The sequence below is a fragment of the Mus musculus genome, chromosome 3 (assembly GCF_000001635.26).
Source record: "Mus musculus strain C57BL/6J chromosome 3, GRCm38.p6 C57BL/6J".
Lineage (NCBI taxonomy): Eukaryota > Metazoa > Chordata > Mammalia > Rodentia > Muridae > Mus > Mus musculus.
Window position 1 is genome coordinate 58,801,441 of NC_000069.6, and position 12,721 is coordinate 58,814,161.

Sequence of the window (12,721 nt, forward strand, 5' to 3'; positions counted from 1 at the left end):
AACCAAGCAGTTGCTTTTCCCCTGTATACAGTTAAATGAATAAATGTTCATTTTAAAAGTTTCTTCCCATGCCACAGTCCAGCAGTGAGCAACCCCTCTCATATTTGGAAGCCTTGCTACAAAGGCAAGGTATCCTACAGTGATAGAAAATAATTCTATCCAGAAATCCACAGACATTGGAGACCTCGGCAGAGGCAGGACCTGCCCAATCATTTAACCTGAGCTGGTGACTGCTGCGCCTCTCCTGACCTCTGAGCAATAGGACCAGTATGAAGCAGACAGCATCATGAATCTTAATCTCCACAATCTCTGTACATACAAGACTTGTGGCCGATGACAAGGAGTAGTGTTCTATTGTGTCAGTCAGCTAGGGTCACTCAGCAGCACTTAAGTTGGAAGGATCTGGGTCAAGGTACAAAAATGAGCCCTATGTGGACCACATGTAACACATGCTGATTATTCTAGAACAGTGGTTCTCAACCTTCCTAATACTGCCAACCTTTAATACAATTCCTGATGTTGTGGCAACTCCCAACCATACACTTTTTTTGTTGCGGTGGTTGCTACTTTATAAGTATAATTTTGCTACTGTTATGAATCATAATGTAAATATCTGTGTTTTCTGCTGCTGTTAAACGCACCCTGTGAAAGGATCATTTGACCATCCCCCCTCCAGGGGTCATGTTTCACAGGTTGAGAATCGCTGTTGTATAATAACACAAATGATAAATACTGGTTAGCAGTGACATCAACCCGGCAAACAGAACTAGACAAACAGAATCTTGGCACATTGCTGAATTCTGAGAGATACAGAATATGAGACCATAGGCATGCAGTGACTTATGTATGGCTACCAGAAAAGCAAGATAAATAAAAATAACCCTTACATATGCCCGAATTTTATTTATTCCATGTAGCACGTCCAATGTAACCTCCCAAATTTCTAGAAAATGTGATTAGGGACTTTATGCTCACAACCCATTTGTTCTCATCCAGGATGTACCAAAGTTTAGCCTTTACTATTCATGTAGTGGGGGTTCTTTGCAGCCATTGAATTCACTAATGGTCAGGTTCTCATTACCATATAAAGATAAATGTAAAAAAGAGTCTATGAGAGTAACATAGGATTACACATGAGGAAGGAAAAGAGAAGGAAGCATTTCTGAAAAGACAGACCTTTGGATAATGCGGTTGGGCTAATTTCTCTTAGTTTATTTGGTATTCTCACATTTTATCTGATGGACCTGGATTATACACTTAAGGAAAAATGAGGAAACTTTCACAACTTGTTTGTGTGTAAAAGTTAGCAGCCTGCCATGGCCTGATGCTAATTTTTTGATGTCATCCAGACACATGGATGAGATTCTGGGTTTGTGAATAATATGCATAGTATCTAGACACAGGCAGAGAGGTAGGCAAGGCTATAGATTTGAACACACCTTGTGAGAAATTCTGTGCACATGAACGGTATCTAGCAGGAACAGGAGAACTGACACATAGGATAGAGAAGGGCCCTTGCTTGCCACCAGGGTTAGGAGGGACGGGCAAGGGAGCCTCCATCAGAGGGAACGACCTTCCAGGTGGTGTCAAGGTTAATCCAGAGAAGTGCAGTTTTCCACTGAATTGGCCATGTCAGGATGAAAACCTCCATGAAACTTTGGTTCATGGTTTGGGGAAACTGTTTGCCCCTTCACTTTCTGGTCCTTATTCTCTGCTTGTACATTGATTGTTTTCTGTCTATTAGAAGTTGTTTATCTCCTGAGCTGAAAATCTTTGTGACAGATATATTATAAGTGGGGCCTCCATTCTATGTTTTTTAAGTGTTCAGGAACAGGAAGTCTATGTATACTCATTTGCATAAATAAAGGATTGGGGGTATAGGTTCTAGCTGGCAATATTTCAGAGAAGGAAGCTGTGGCTACCTGGGCATGAAAGGAACCTTCCATCTATCTGTGTATTTCAAATATTGTTTTTCAGTAAATGTTTTGATACATGGTTTTCATTTTATATATACTTTGTAAGGCATTATAATATGTAAAATATAGTATGAAGAACAGAGACTCAGATGTTTCTATTTAGACCCTGAGTGTGTCTGTGTGTTTATGTGTGTGAGAGCGAGAGACAGAGTCAGAGACAGACAGACAAACACGGGGGTGGGGGGGAGGGGCACACAGAGTCAGAGATGAGAGGAGGGAGGTGTACCAATGGCACCAAAAAGGAAAAAAGGTGCCGGACTTAATCGATATAGAAACTTTGAAAAATGGTCAAATGCTTGCATTCTTGTTAGAGGGCTAAGAGTCAAGACACACTAACCTGTGAGAGTTGGTCACCCTCAGAAGTGTCCTTATTCCACTGCAAGTAGCCAATGTCGCTTCGGGCCAGGATTCCATGCAACGATTGCTCAGACTTGCCTTCCTCATAGCCATTGAAGACATTTGGACTTGCTCTCCCAGTCAAAATCAAGTTTAGAACTGCCTAGATTGGATATTTCGTTAATATTTATATTAGGTAGCAATGGAATGAAGACTTTTCTTTTAAAAAATTACAGAAATGGCCAGGGATGTAGCTCAGTGGTAGAGTACTTGTCTATCAAGCCTAAGGGCCTAGGTTCAACCCTCAGCACAAAAAGGCAATAACATCATTTTAGATGCTTGTTTTGCTTTTGTTTGTTTGTTTTTGTTTTTTACTGGTAAAGAATGCAGCTATACCAACAGAGCTCTAGAAAAGCATATTGTGCTATGAATTTTATAGAAGGAAGTCTCTTGGCTTTTCTTCTCTAGTATTTGTTTTAATAGAGGTCTCCATTGTTGTAAGTTAGGAAGCACAGAGCTAAAATGTTTAATGCCATTTGTTCCTGCCAGATATTAGGGAGTCTTGGCAAGATATCTTCTGTTTCCGAGATCTCAGGCTTTCAGGGTTTTTCTAGGAAGGGTGGCAGAATCAGAAGAAGGTAGGGTCTGGTAATAATGTGTTATCTTTCAAAGACAGCGTGATCAGGTTTTGTTAGAGGAGAAAACAAGCCTGATTCAGAATCTAAAAAAGAAATGCAAAGTCTTCCCACCTACCTGCCTGCACGAGACACCTCCAGCTTGGGAGTGCAAGAGATGAGTGGTGGTGGTATCCAGGTCCTTCTGGAGCCTGCAGAACAAGGGAGCTGTCAGCATCTTGGTCGGCACAGTGATCCTATCAGGGAATAATATATCAGTAACAAGCCCATTGCACAGGTCCTTCATGCTTCTACATCTCGTACGACTAAGGCCTATGCAGGGATGATGGGGAAGCTATGCTTTGGGTGGCAAGGTAAGGGATACATGGTAAGGAACGGGGATGAAGACACAGGCAGGCCACACAGCACAGTTCCTGTATGTGCTCTGGATGGATGCTGGGCTCACTAGTGAGGTGGCTAGCTTATCCTCTGACAGATTTTTGGCTGACAGTGGTGACACATGACAACACACCAAAGAGTGTTGGCTTGAAGCAGACCTGAACAAACTTATCAAGTACACACCAGAGTGGCTGCAACTTCATTTCTTGGCTTAAAGAGCAGAGTCTAGAGGCTCCAACCCTTGACCATGTGGCCTGTGACTCCTGTTGTCAACTGTGAAGCGTGCTGAGATGGAAATAGTACGTGTTCATGAGTCGAATTATTAATGAGACTGGAGGGCTTGCCTCCTACGTGACACCTAAAGATTTGGTGATAACGTGTAACTGAGGATAGTGGTCTCCGAAATACAGCATAAAAGAAAGTGTTATAGATCTGATCATTTAACATTTTAATATCTAATCATGGTGGTACAGTGTGTTCTATAATTCTACCTATGTGGGGGGCAGAGGCAGGAGAATAGCAAGGGTGAGGTCAACATGGACAATTTAGCAAGAGCATTCCTCAAAAATGAAAATGAGACTTTTTTTTTTAAAGGTCTGGGTGTTGTAGCTCAGGAGTAGAGCTTGCCTAGTGTTTGTAGACCCTGTGTTCTAACCTGAGCATGTATGCATGTATATATACCACAACACACACACACATACACACAAACAAATACACAAACACACAAATACAGAGCTTATAGTGACATATTTATTTAAATATGTGGTTTTGGTCATTATACTTAGGGTTGAACCTTTGGCCTTCTACATGTCAGTCAAAAGCTCTATTGTTGAGATATATCCCTAGACTTATTTTGATAAAACCATGACACACATATGGAAGTCGGAAGACAATTTGTGGGGAATCTGTTCTCTCTCACACTCTGGGTTCTGTGGCTCACACTCAGGTCTGAGGGCTTGGTGACAAGTGCCTTTTGTCTGCTGACACTTCTTGCCAGCTGGACAACTCCCACTTCATTCCTTATTTTGAATTAAAATCATACTAAGTAGCCCAGTCTGACCTTAAACTCACCTGTAACCCAGGCAGACCTTGACCTTGTCATCCCCCTGACTCAGTCTCCTGAGTGGCTAGGTTTACAGGCCTGTGAAGGCATGACAACTACATCTTTATCATAGCAAATGACTTAAAGAATTTGAATACTAGTGTTCAAAAACAGGTCTACACTTAAATACAGACTGATTTAAATAAATGTATTAACCAAGTAACAGCATAGCCCATACAAATGTGAATGTTGTAGAAGACACATTTTTTTATAACACTGTTTCAGGTCTTGTATTCTTCTCTTCTAGGTGACCGTAACCCTTGTCTGACTCAAAATCTTGCATTTCTTTCAGAGTCCAGAAAAAAAGCCTACCTCTTCTATAAAACTTCCTGTGCTTACTGTAGGATCCTTCCTCCTCAGTGCACCAAGACTCCTTATCTTTATAACACTTTGAGATATCAGATGCTGCCTGGGTTTTGTCCAATATTTCTGGGCATATCTGTCATCCTTCCCAGAGTAGAACTCCCAGAAGGTCAGGGCTTCATCTTTTATTCCTCATACTTTTCCATGGTGCCAAGAATAAAACTTTGCATAGTATAGACAGTAACTAGACGTCAACTAAGAAAAAGACACCCTGATGGAAGAATTAGCAGTGGATAAAATATGCAATGAGGACATCTCCCCACCCAAGAGTCCACATCTATGTGATCCCATTCCTGTAGGCAATGCCTGCATGGACTTTTGTAACATTTACCTCTCAAATGTTCTGGAGAGGACCAGGCTGTAGAGGAAGAGGATGACACCATGACTTCCTTCTCCTTTGAACTAGAGAGAGAGAGAGAGAGAGAGAGAGAGATCTTTGCTTAACAGCACTGCAGATAGATGGCATATGTGCTGGTGTGACTTCAGGGTTTTAGGTCTCAGGAAAGCCCTCCTCCTTCATTCTCTGTCTTCTACATAGCTTGTCTTTCTTCTAGTAGTATTTATTGATTCCCTTCTAATCATAGCTAAGATGCATAGTCTGTTCCCTAGCAAGACCCTTGGTGTACACTGAGCTGTGTTCCCCGGCCCTGCCTCTGGTGGGTTTGTCTTCTCTAGTTACCCCACTGGACTCAGAAGGAGCCAGACACGCGAGGAAGCTGTTCTGACTGTGCATGAACCGGTGCACAAAGACAGTTCTGCCCACTAGCTTCTTTAGTTATAGTTTTGTCTCCAACTTTCATCAAATATTACATTTTTTACCCCTGGGGTTTGTTGCAAAGGTTGAATTCAAAGGTTAGTGTGTGGTACACATCTTCATTCTTGGAGCATTTGAGATCCATAGAAACTGTCCCTCTTTAAAGATGTTATGCTTAGAACTTTCAAAGGTAATTTGTGGCCCCATGGATCATTTCTCAACTGATCAAATCGAAGCCTCTCAGGGGCTAGCCTTATCTTAGCTTTCTGTCAATATTCTCCTCACTGCCAAACAGTCCCTTTGTTGGCTAAATTAGCCTCGTTTAAGGTGTGGCAGCAGAAAGGCTTTTATCAAGACACACTTATTTTTCTTCATGGATTAGTATGTCTACATGTCTGTCTGTAACCTGGTAGAGCACAGAACCCTCAGACCTGAGAACAGGTTTCAGTGGCATAGGAGGCAGACAGGAATTCAAATAAGTATTCTTCAGGGTGTAAGGGAAATGGGCAGGGTGGGGACTGAGGCTAACTGGAGAGCTGTTATGTATGAGTTACTTAATTGCTGCTATAACAATACCATACTGGCTTGCTGGCTGAAAACAGTACTGAGCTATTATTATCCAGCCGTTCAAGCTCCGCATGGGTTTTAATGGACACAACTGACCTGACTATTAATCTGGGTTCTCATGGAGGCCAGCCTTTTCCAACTTTAAATCTGCCCTCATGTCTTATTCATGGCCCATCTTTTCTCTGTCCTTACACCTCTCCTAACTCCTCCTCTTCATTTGTATTGGGTAACTAGGTTAACCTAACTAACTAACAATGGTTAGTGAGGCCCACCAGTACAATCAATCCACAGTCACTCTGCATCTCAGGGTCCAGGGTCCCGTGAGCACCTCCTTTTTATCAGATCTGACTCTCCCTCGTGCCGACACAGTTTATCCCTTGGGGTTGGCAGCCTGTCAGTGAATTGAAGGTGCAGAAGATGGTGAGCTCGGCGTCGCCATCTTTTCTGGGACAAATTCGGGTTCCACGATCCTGACAAGAAGTTTCCTGATTATTTTTGGCTTGTGCAGATTCAGATGTGAAGAGCTATAACACTGTGCTGGCTCGTGCTCAGCTCATGTGAGACAGTGTATTGATTTCCCAGGGTTGCTGTCACACTATATCAGAAAATTGAATGTCCTAAAATAGTAGGAATCCATATCCTCGTAGTTCTGGAAAGTGGAAGCTTGAAATCAAGGTTCAGAGTACGGTAGTGCTTTCTATGAAGGCCTTAGAAAAGGGCCTTCCCTAAATCTTCATACGCTGCCTGCTGACGTCATTGGCATTTGTTGGCTTGCCGGCCCATTACTCAGACCTCTGTCCGCCTTAGTTATCTCTCATGGATCTTATCCCATGAAGCAGTTTGCAAAAATTTCCCTCTTACCAAATATCAACCATTGGATTCTAGCTCACTCCGATTCACTCTGACCTTTTCAGAACTTGAAATCTTTAAAGACTCAGTTTCAAATAAGGTCACACTCCTAGAGACTTCAATCTGTATGCTTTCAGGGTGGAGGGATGGTGCCTAGGACCTTAACATTTTCTTTGGCAGTAATCAGGTGGACGGTTCAACTGACAACAGTGGTCCTCCTGCCCACAAGAAGCCCCCAAATCTCTATGTTGAAATCTCTGTCTAAATAAAATGGAACATAGGACAGATGTAATTGATGGTAAGTAGATTTGGTTAAGGTCTGTTGATTACAACGGGCAGCCTTACCTGAGGAGAGGAGATGCTTCCGGTCACTCTAGAAAGACTGCCTGTTCCTCCTTAGTGGGGTTACAGTGATGGCCAGCTTGGGTTGGCTTGACTCCAGGTTGGCTCGAATGCCTGTCTACCAGCCTTGCACAGTCTTCATGGGCTTAAGCATTTTCTACGCAGGCCTGCCCAGTTCTTAGTTTTTGACTGCGAAACATGTTTGCAGCCTCAGCTTAGATCCTCTGACCATAACCCTGTCTATATTAGTTTAACTGGGATCATATGAGAGTGTGTGTTAAGCACCCATGCCTAGGTTCTCCTCCTCATGTTGCCTTTGCAACGAGTTTTATAAATCACACTTCTGCCCACATGCCCTGCAGCTTACAGCTTCATGGCCACCCTGCTAATTATCCTCTACTTAAGCTTCTTCTTTAGAAGATTGTGGTTCATTTTCCTTTCCTCTCTAGAAAGAAGAATCTTAAAAACCAAGAACCCCCTTGACTCCTCTGCCACTATTATCCACTGCTTTGTTCTCTCGTTATCCAGGGAAGAGAAGAAGCATTCTCTGTGGAAGAAGGGGTGAAGGGAGGCAAGCTTTGCAAGGTCCTAAGTCAGTGTGACCCGTCTGTCTGGCAGACAGCTTAGTTTCCCTCCGTTTCTGTTTGTTATTCATAAAATGAGGTAAGCCTGCTTTAACATTTTTCTTCCCTCAAAAGAAATCCCGGTACAAGGCCTGAAGGGTGCTATTCTCTGGGATTGATTAGCTGAAGAAAAGGAGGTGTTCATGGATGGCGTCTGTGTGATCTGGCCTCTTTCTAGGCTGTGAAGAGGGAGAGGCAGGCTCCTCTGTCTCTTATTCCGCCCTTCCTCAGCCTTCAAAAAATGACCTGGTTTTCTTAACAAGAACCATTAGCAATGCGCTTTGTAAAAGAATGAAGATCTCGGTAAGATCAGCTCCACATAAAGGAATTACCTCAGCATTTAGACACTTACACACTGTAAATGATCATAGACGAATTTCTCAGTGGCTTCTTTCTCTGAGAATTCAAACAGCTGGAGCTATAGATGGGGAATTGAAGATAAAAATGCAAAGGAAGATGAAAGGCACCTCGAAGGGAGATCATTTCACGGCTATTACCTAAAGGGAGGTTTTGTTTCATTTCAAAATCACATCGCTAAAAACTGACATCCAGCACAAGGCCACATAAAGCACACATGGTAAAACCGGGCGGTGACAGCATCCCTATTGCATCCCCCAAATTTTAAGTCACTGTGACATCTCAAATAACAAAACCATATGGAGATTTCCCCCTGATGGAGTTTAGCAGTCTCTATGATAGAGACATACAGTTAATGATGATTTGAGATGTAGATTTCTTTTTTCTTTTTTTTGGTGGAGCCTACCAAACCCAAGGCTTAGCAGCACACTGTTACCACCAGGATACACTGAAGCCCACCAGCCTAAATGCAGTATACTCTCGCTTAAAGGGAACTTTAGGAGAAATTCGCCATTTTCACTGCTCCAATCCCTCACAGCCCCTTGGTGCTGGCGTCCTCTGAAGAAGGTGTCTCTGGCTAATTCAGGTCCTGAGTGGGGGTTGTGCTTCCATGACCATGAGCACACTCAGGCTTCATTGGCTCTTCAGCCAACACAGCAGCTGGAGCGCACTTACCCTCTCAATGAAATTGTTGCTGGAGTAGTCAAGAGTCGAAGTGCTGTGGATGTCTTTGGTGTCAAAACAGACGATGGCTTTCTGAGCTTCTCCTGCAGCCCATAGGATGCCAGCCAGCATCGCAGCTAGAGCCTGTTCCTGCTCACGCTGGCTCAGGTTACATAAACTGCAATGCAGGTGGCGAGGGAATGAGTGCCTCTGAGTGTGGGCGGCGATAGCCTACTGACTTCCCTCTCCGGAGTCATGCGAGGGTAGAGCAGGGAAGTCTGATCTTTCTGCTTGGATTGTAACTGTCATCACGGCAGCCTATTACTTTCCTGAGCAACACCAGCCTATCTTGTCCTATGCACACCCTTGTCGTCCGTCTCTGAACTCCAAAATGGGTCACCCTGTACTTGTTGCCAAACAACGCAGTCATTTTTTTTTTCAAGTACAATCCGAAATAATCCCTGCAGTTTGGTCTCACAGATGTTCATTTTGCAAAAGCTCTTCCCCGATAGAACCCCAAGTACCCACTGCACGTTTCCCTCCCTCAGGCACACCTACCTTCAGGGTTTGCAACCTCCCTTTCTACCTGGCCACATCTTAAGGAGGATTATCTCATGTAATCCACAGACTTGCTCTATGGCAATACTAGGTTTGTTCCCATCTTAGAGGTGAGGGGAGAGTGAGATAAGAGAGGTTGAGTAATTGTTCTGGGCTCTCACCTTTACAATGAAAGCTCTCTGGTCCTCACTCAGGCCATCTGGGCCCTGAGTCTCTGCTCTTTCCTATCACACTGAACCCAGTGCCCCGAGAGCCTCCAACTACTCTAGAAAGTGGGAGCAGTCTTCCCTCTGCTTATTTTTTCAAACTATAACATGTGCTTTTCATATAGAAACACCAGCGGAGGCTACCGGTTGTTTGTATAGGCTGTCTAGCACTTTGATGGGACAGAAAAACTGCAAAGCTCCAGCACAGACAGAACAACAGAAAGACAGTTGTAATAGAGAAGGTTTGGGGAGGCTGCACGGAGCAGGGATCCCATAGCAGAGACTCCTTTGTATTTATTCAGGGTTGTATGCTAGCCTAGGCCGTGTGTTAGGCTGTGTGCTTGTGCATGTATCTTTTGTTTCGGATCTCCTGTTCTCACATGGAGGGTATGTCCACCGTCTGTCTACTTTGGGTCCTGCTCCCTGTGACTCCAGATTTTCAAATTTTCTAATGGAGTTGAGTCACTTTGCCCAGAAGTGACTAAGAATGATGCTCTTTCTCTTTGGATGGCCCATAGCCAATGACTGGCTGAGGTGGGAGGCACAGAAACCCTGCCTCTCTCAGTTGAAGGTGGACAGGCTGAAGAGCAAAGCACGTTCCCTGGTTCCCCCTAGACATGGGAATTTCATTGTGACTGTTTAGCATATAAAGATTCTAGGTCCATAAGCCACTCTTTTAAGTGCTAAGCACAGTCCTCTTACCTTTGAAGGCTGCAGTCTTTCCCCTCCCTTGTAAACAGTAAGTATTTGATGATAGATCCTTGTACTGCCATCTGGATGCTCTGGGCACCTCCCTGAGTGGGAAAAAGAACAGTGGGGCAGGAAAGCTGGAGCCGGCTTTACATTCCAGTGGAACCTCAAGGCCACGAGTACTGGAAGTAGATCTTGGAACTAGATGCTGTTGTTTGTGCTTCTCTGTAGCCTTCACTTCTTGGTGTCTCCTGGGGCTTAGCAAAGGGACCCTACTATTCTGTGTCACCTTCTCTGAGGGCTGTGGCTGGGTGCCATCACCAAGCTAGACTCCACAATGACCAGCTTTGTGTGATGCTCTCAGCCTGGTGCCTGAGAAGTCAAGGTCTTCTCCTTCCACCACCACTGTGCCCTGCTTCATACTGCACTTTTACATAGGAAGGAGACGGGAAACCAGTTGGCTGGTGCCTGAAATTTAGGTGTGACTAATGACTTCTGACACAAATTATTGATATTCTAAGCAATCCAGAAAGAGTGTGTAGATTTCCTTCTGCCTTGGGAATCATTATGGGAGCTTGAAAGTTGTAGAGAAATCACACAACGAGAGTTAAGATGGGTTGGAGGAGTAAGGCATGTGGACTTCATTGGAATTTAAGTAATACTGGGTAACTTTACAAAGTCTTTCGTCATTTATAGTTACATGTTAATCTCTACATTTGATTTGACACATGCATCCACCAAGAAACACAGATCAGCATGGGATAAGGAACTGGAAATGACTAAACCTGTAGTCACCTTTTCGACTTGTAAAGCAAAAGCCAGATCAGAGAAGGGATCGTGGAACTTGAAATGTGCCTTTCTCCAGTCACCGCCAAGGACTTGGTTAGTATTTCCAAAGAGGCTTCTTTTCAACATCTAAAAAAGGGGGTGAAGAGCACAGTGAAGAAAAGGATTCAGCTGGAGACAGTACCTCCTGGACTCGCCCCTCTCGGTGGACGCATCCAGCTTTGTTCTCATCTATGTTCAGATTTGCCTCAGAGTTGAGTTCCAGATTTCATTGTCCTAGGCACAACTCTCACATCAGGTTCTCTTAGGGCACTACCCTGAGAATTCAGTGTGCCTTCTTGTCTCTGTGTCTCCTTTCCACAGTCAACCAGCTCCAACACGTGCCACTGCTCTGATCTTGTGCCTTTTGCCCCAACATCCAAGACTCTGTGACACCTATTTCTCCAATCTTTGAGATTTTTCAAGGTCCAAGGGAGGTGATTCAATAGTCAGGACACCCTAATTCTGTCCTTAGTACAATAGTAAATGCTTCAGTGATAGTCACCAAGAATCTTGGATGATTTCCTAGATACTTCTGAGCACAGTGAGATCTATGAGGGAATTTCTCCTTGAGCTCTTTCTGTCAGGGTATTTTATCATGGGCTTGCTTCTTAACTGCTTTGCTCTCTCATGATGTCCCTACCAAGATAGAATGAAACCCTCTGATGTTATGAGCCAAACTTAATTTTAAAAAAGCTAAGATGTTCATTGTCCTCCTTTTATCTAGACTGCGGGCCTGAGGCAGAGAAGGGAGGCCCTTGTTATCACCAAGCTAGCAAAAACAATGGGTTGCTGCACCCATTCCTCTAATACATCCCCCATTTTGACTCTATACTATCCATCTTTATGTTTTCTTTTGTTTTGTGTGAAAAAAATCACTGCTCAAATAATATTTCCACTAGATTAGGCTACTTTTTGTAATTTAATTAATGCTTGTATTGAAAGCATACTTTGTACCACTGCTGCCAGTGGAAAGCAAAATCACTTGTCAAGTGTCATCGAAGGAGTAAAATAGAAGTTGATCGGTGCTAAGGATTATGGCTAGAGACTGCTGCTGTGTCCCAGTTTTGTATGATTAAGTGGAGAGGTGAAAGGTTTTGAAGAGGAGTGGCTGAGTATAGTCAGTCCCTTGCCAGTCTAGTCCCCTGGCCTGCCAGGGTGGAGAAGGGGAGAACTTCCTTCTAGCTAACAGCTCTATAGTATGTTATTTAATGTCTCATCACTAGGAGCAGAGGTACTAACTCACAGTCTGGGACAGAGTCTGAACAAAGAGGAAGACAGCCTCATGTCAAGGGTGTCCTGGGATGGACCAGTGAGAAAGTGAGGAAGAGGGCAATCGGTGGCACAAAGGGCAGACACTGGAAATGGAAAAACTGTGGCCTGATCCCAGAGGGCTTTAAATATCATGCAGAGATGCTTGGAGTCAGTTACAGAACAGTAATAGGCTCTAGAGCCCAGCTGGTCCAGAGCCCTTGATGCCATCCTAGCTCTGCACAG

At 43.9% G+C, this 12,721-nt stretch overlaps 1 non-coding gene across 1 annotated transcript in view; it reads right to left on the minus strand.

Moving 5' to 3' along the window:
* Positions 1-12,721, minus strand: part of Mindy4b-ps — a 32,109-nt gene that overhangs the window by 11,324 nt on the left and 8,064 nt on the right. The window contains exons 4-10 of the transcript XR_001783853.2: positions 11,195-11,314; positions 10,412-10,503; positions 8,958-9,123; positions 8,278-8,343; positions 5,122-5,192; positions 3,066-3,138; positions 2,314-2,475 (exon numbers count right to left, since the gene is read on the minus strand). This is a non-coding gene — a transcript (MINDY lysine 48 deubiquitinase 4B, pseudogene). The remainder of the gene's footprint in view (positions 1-2,313; positions 2,476-3,065; positions 3,139-5,121; positions 5,193-8,277; positions 8,344-8,957; positions 9,124-10,411; positions 10,504-11,194; positions 11,315-12,721) is intronic.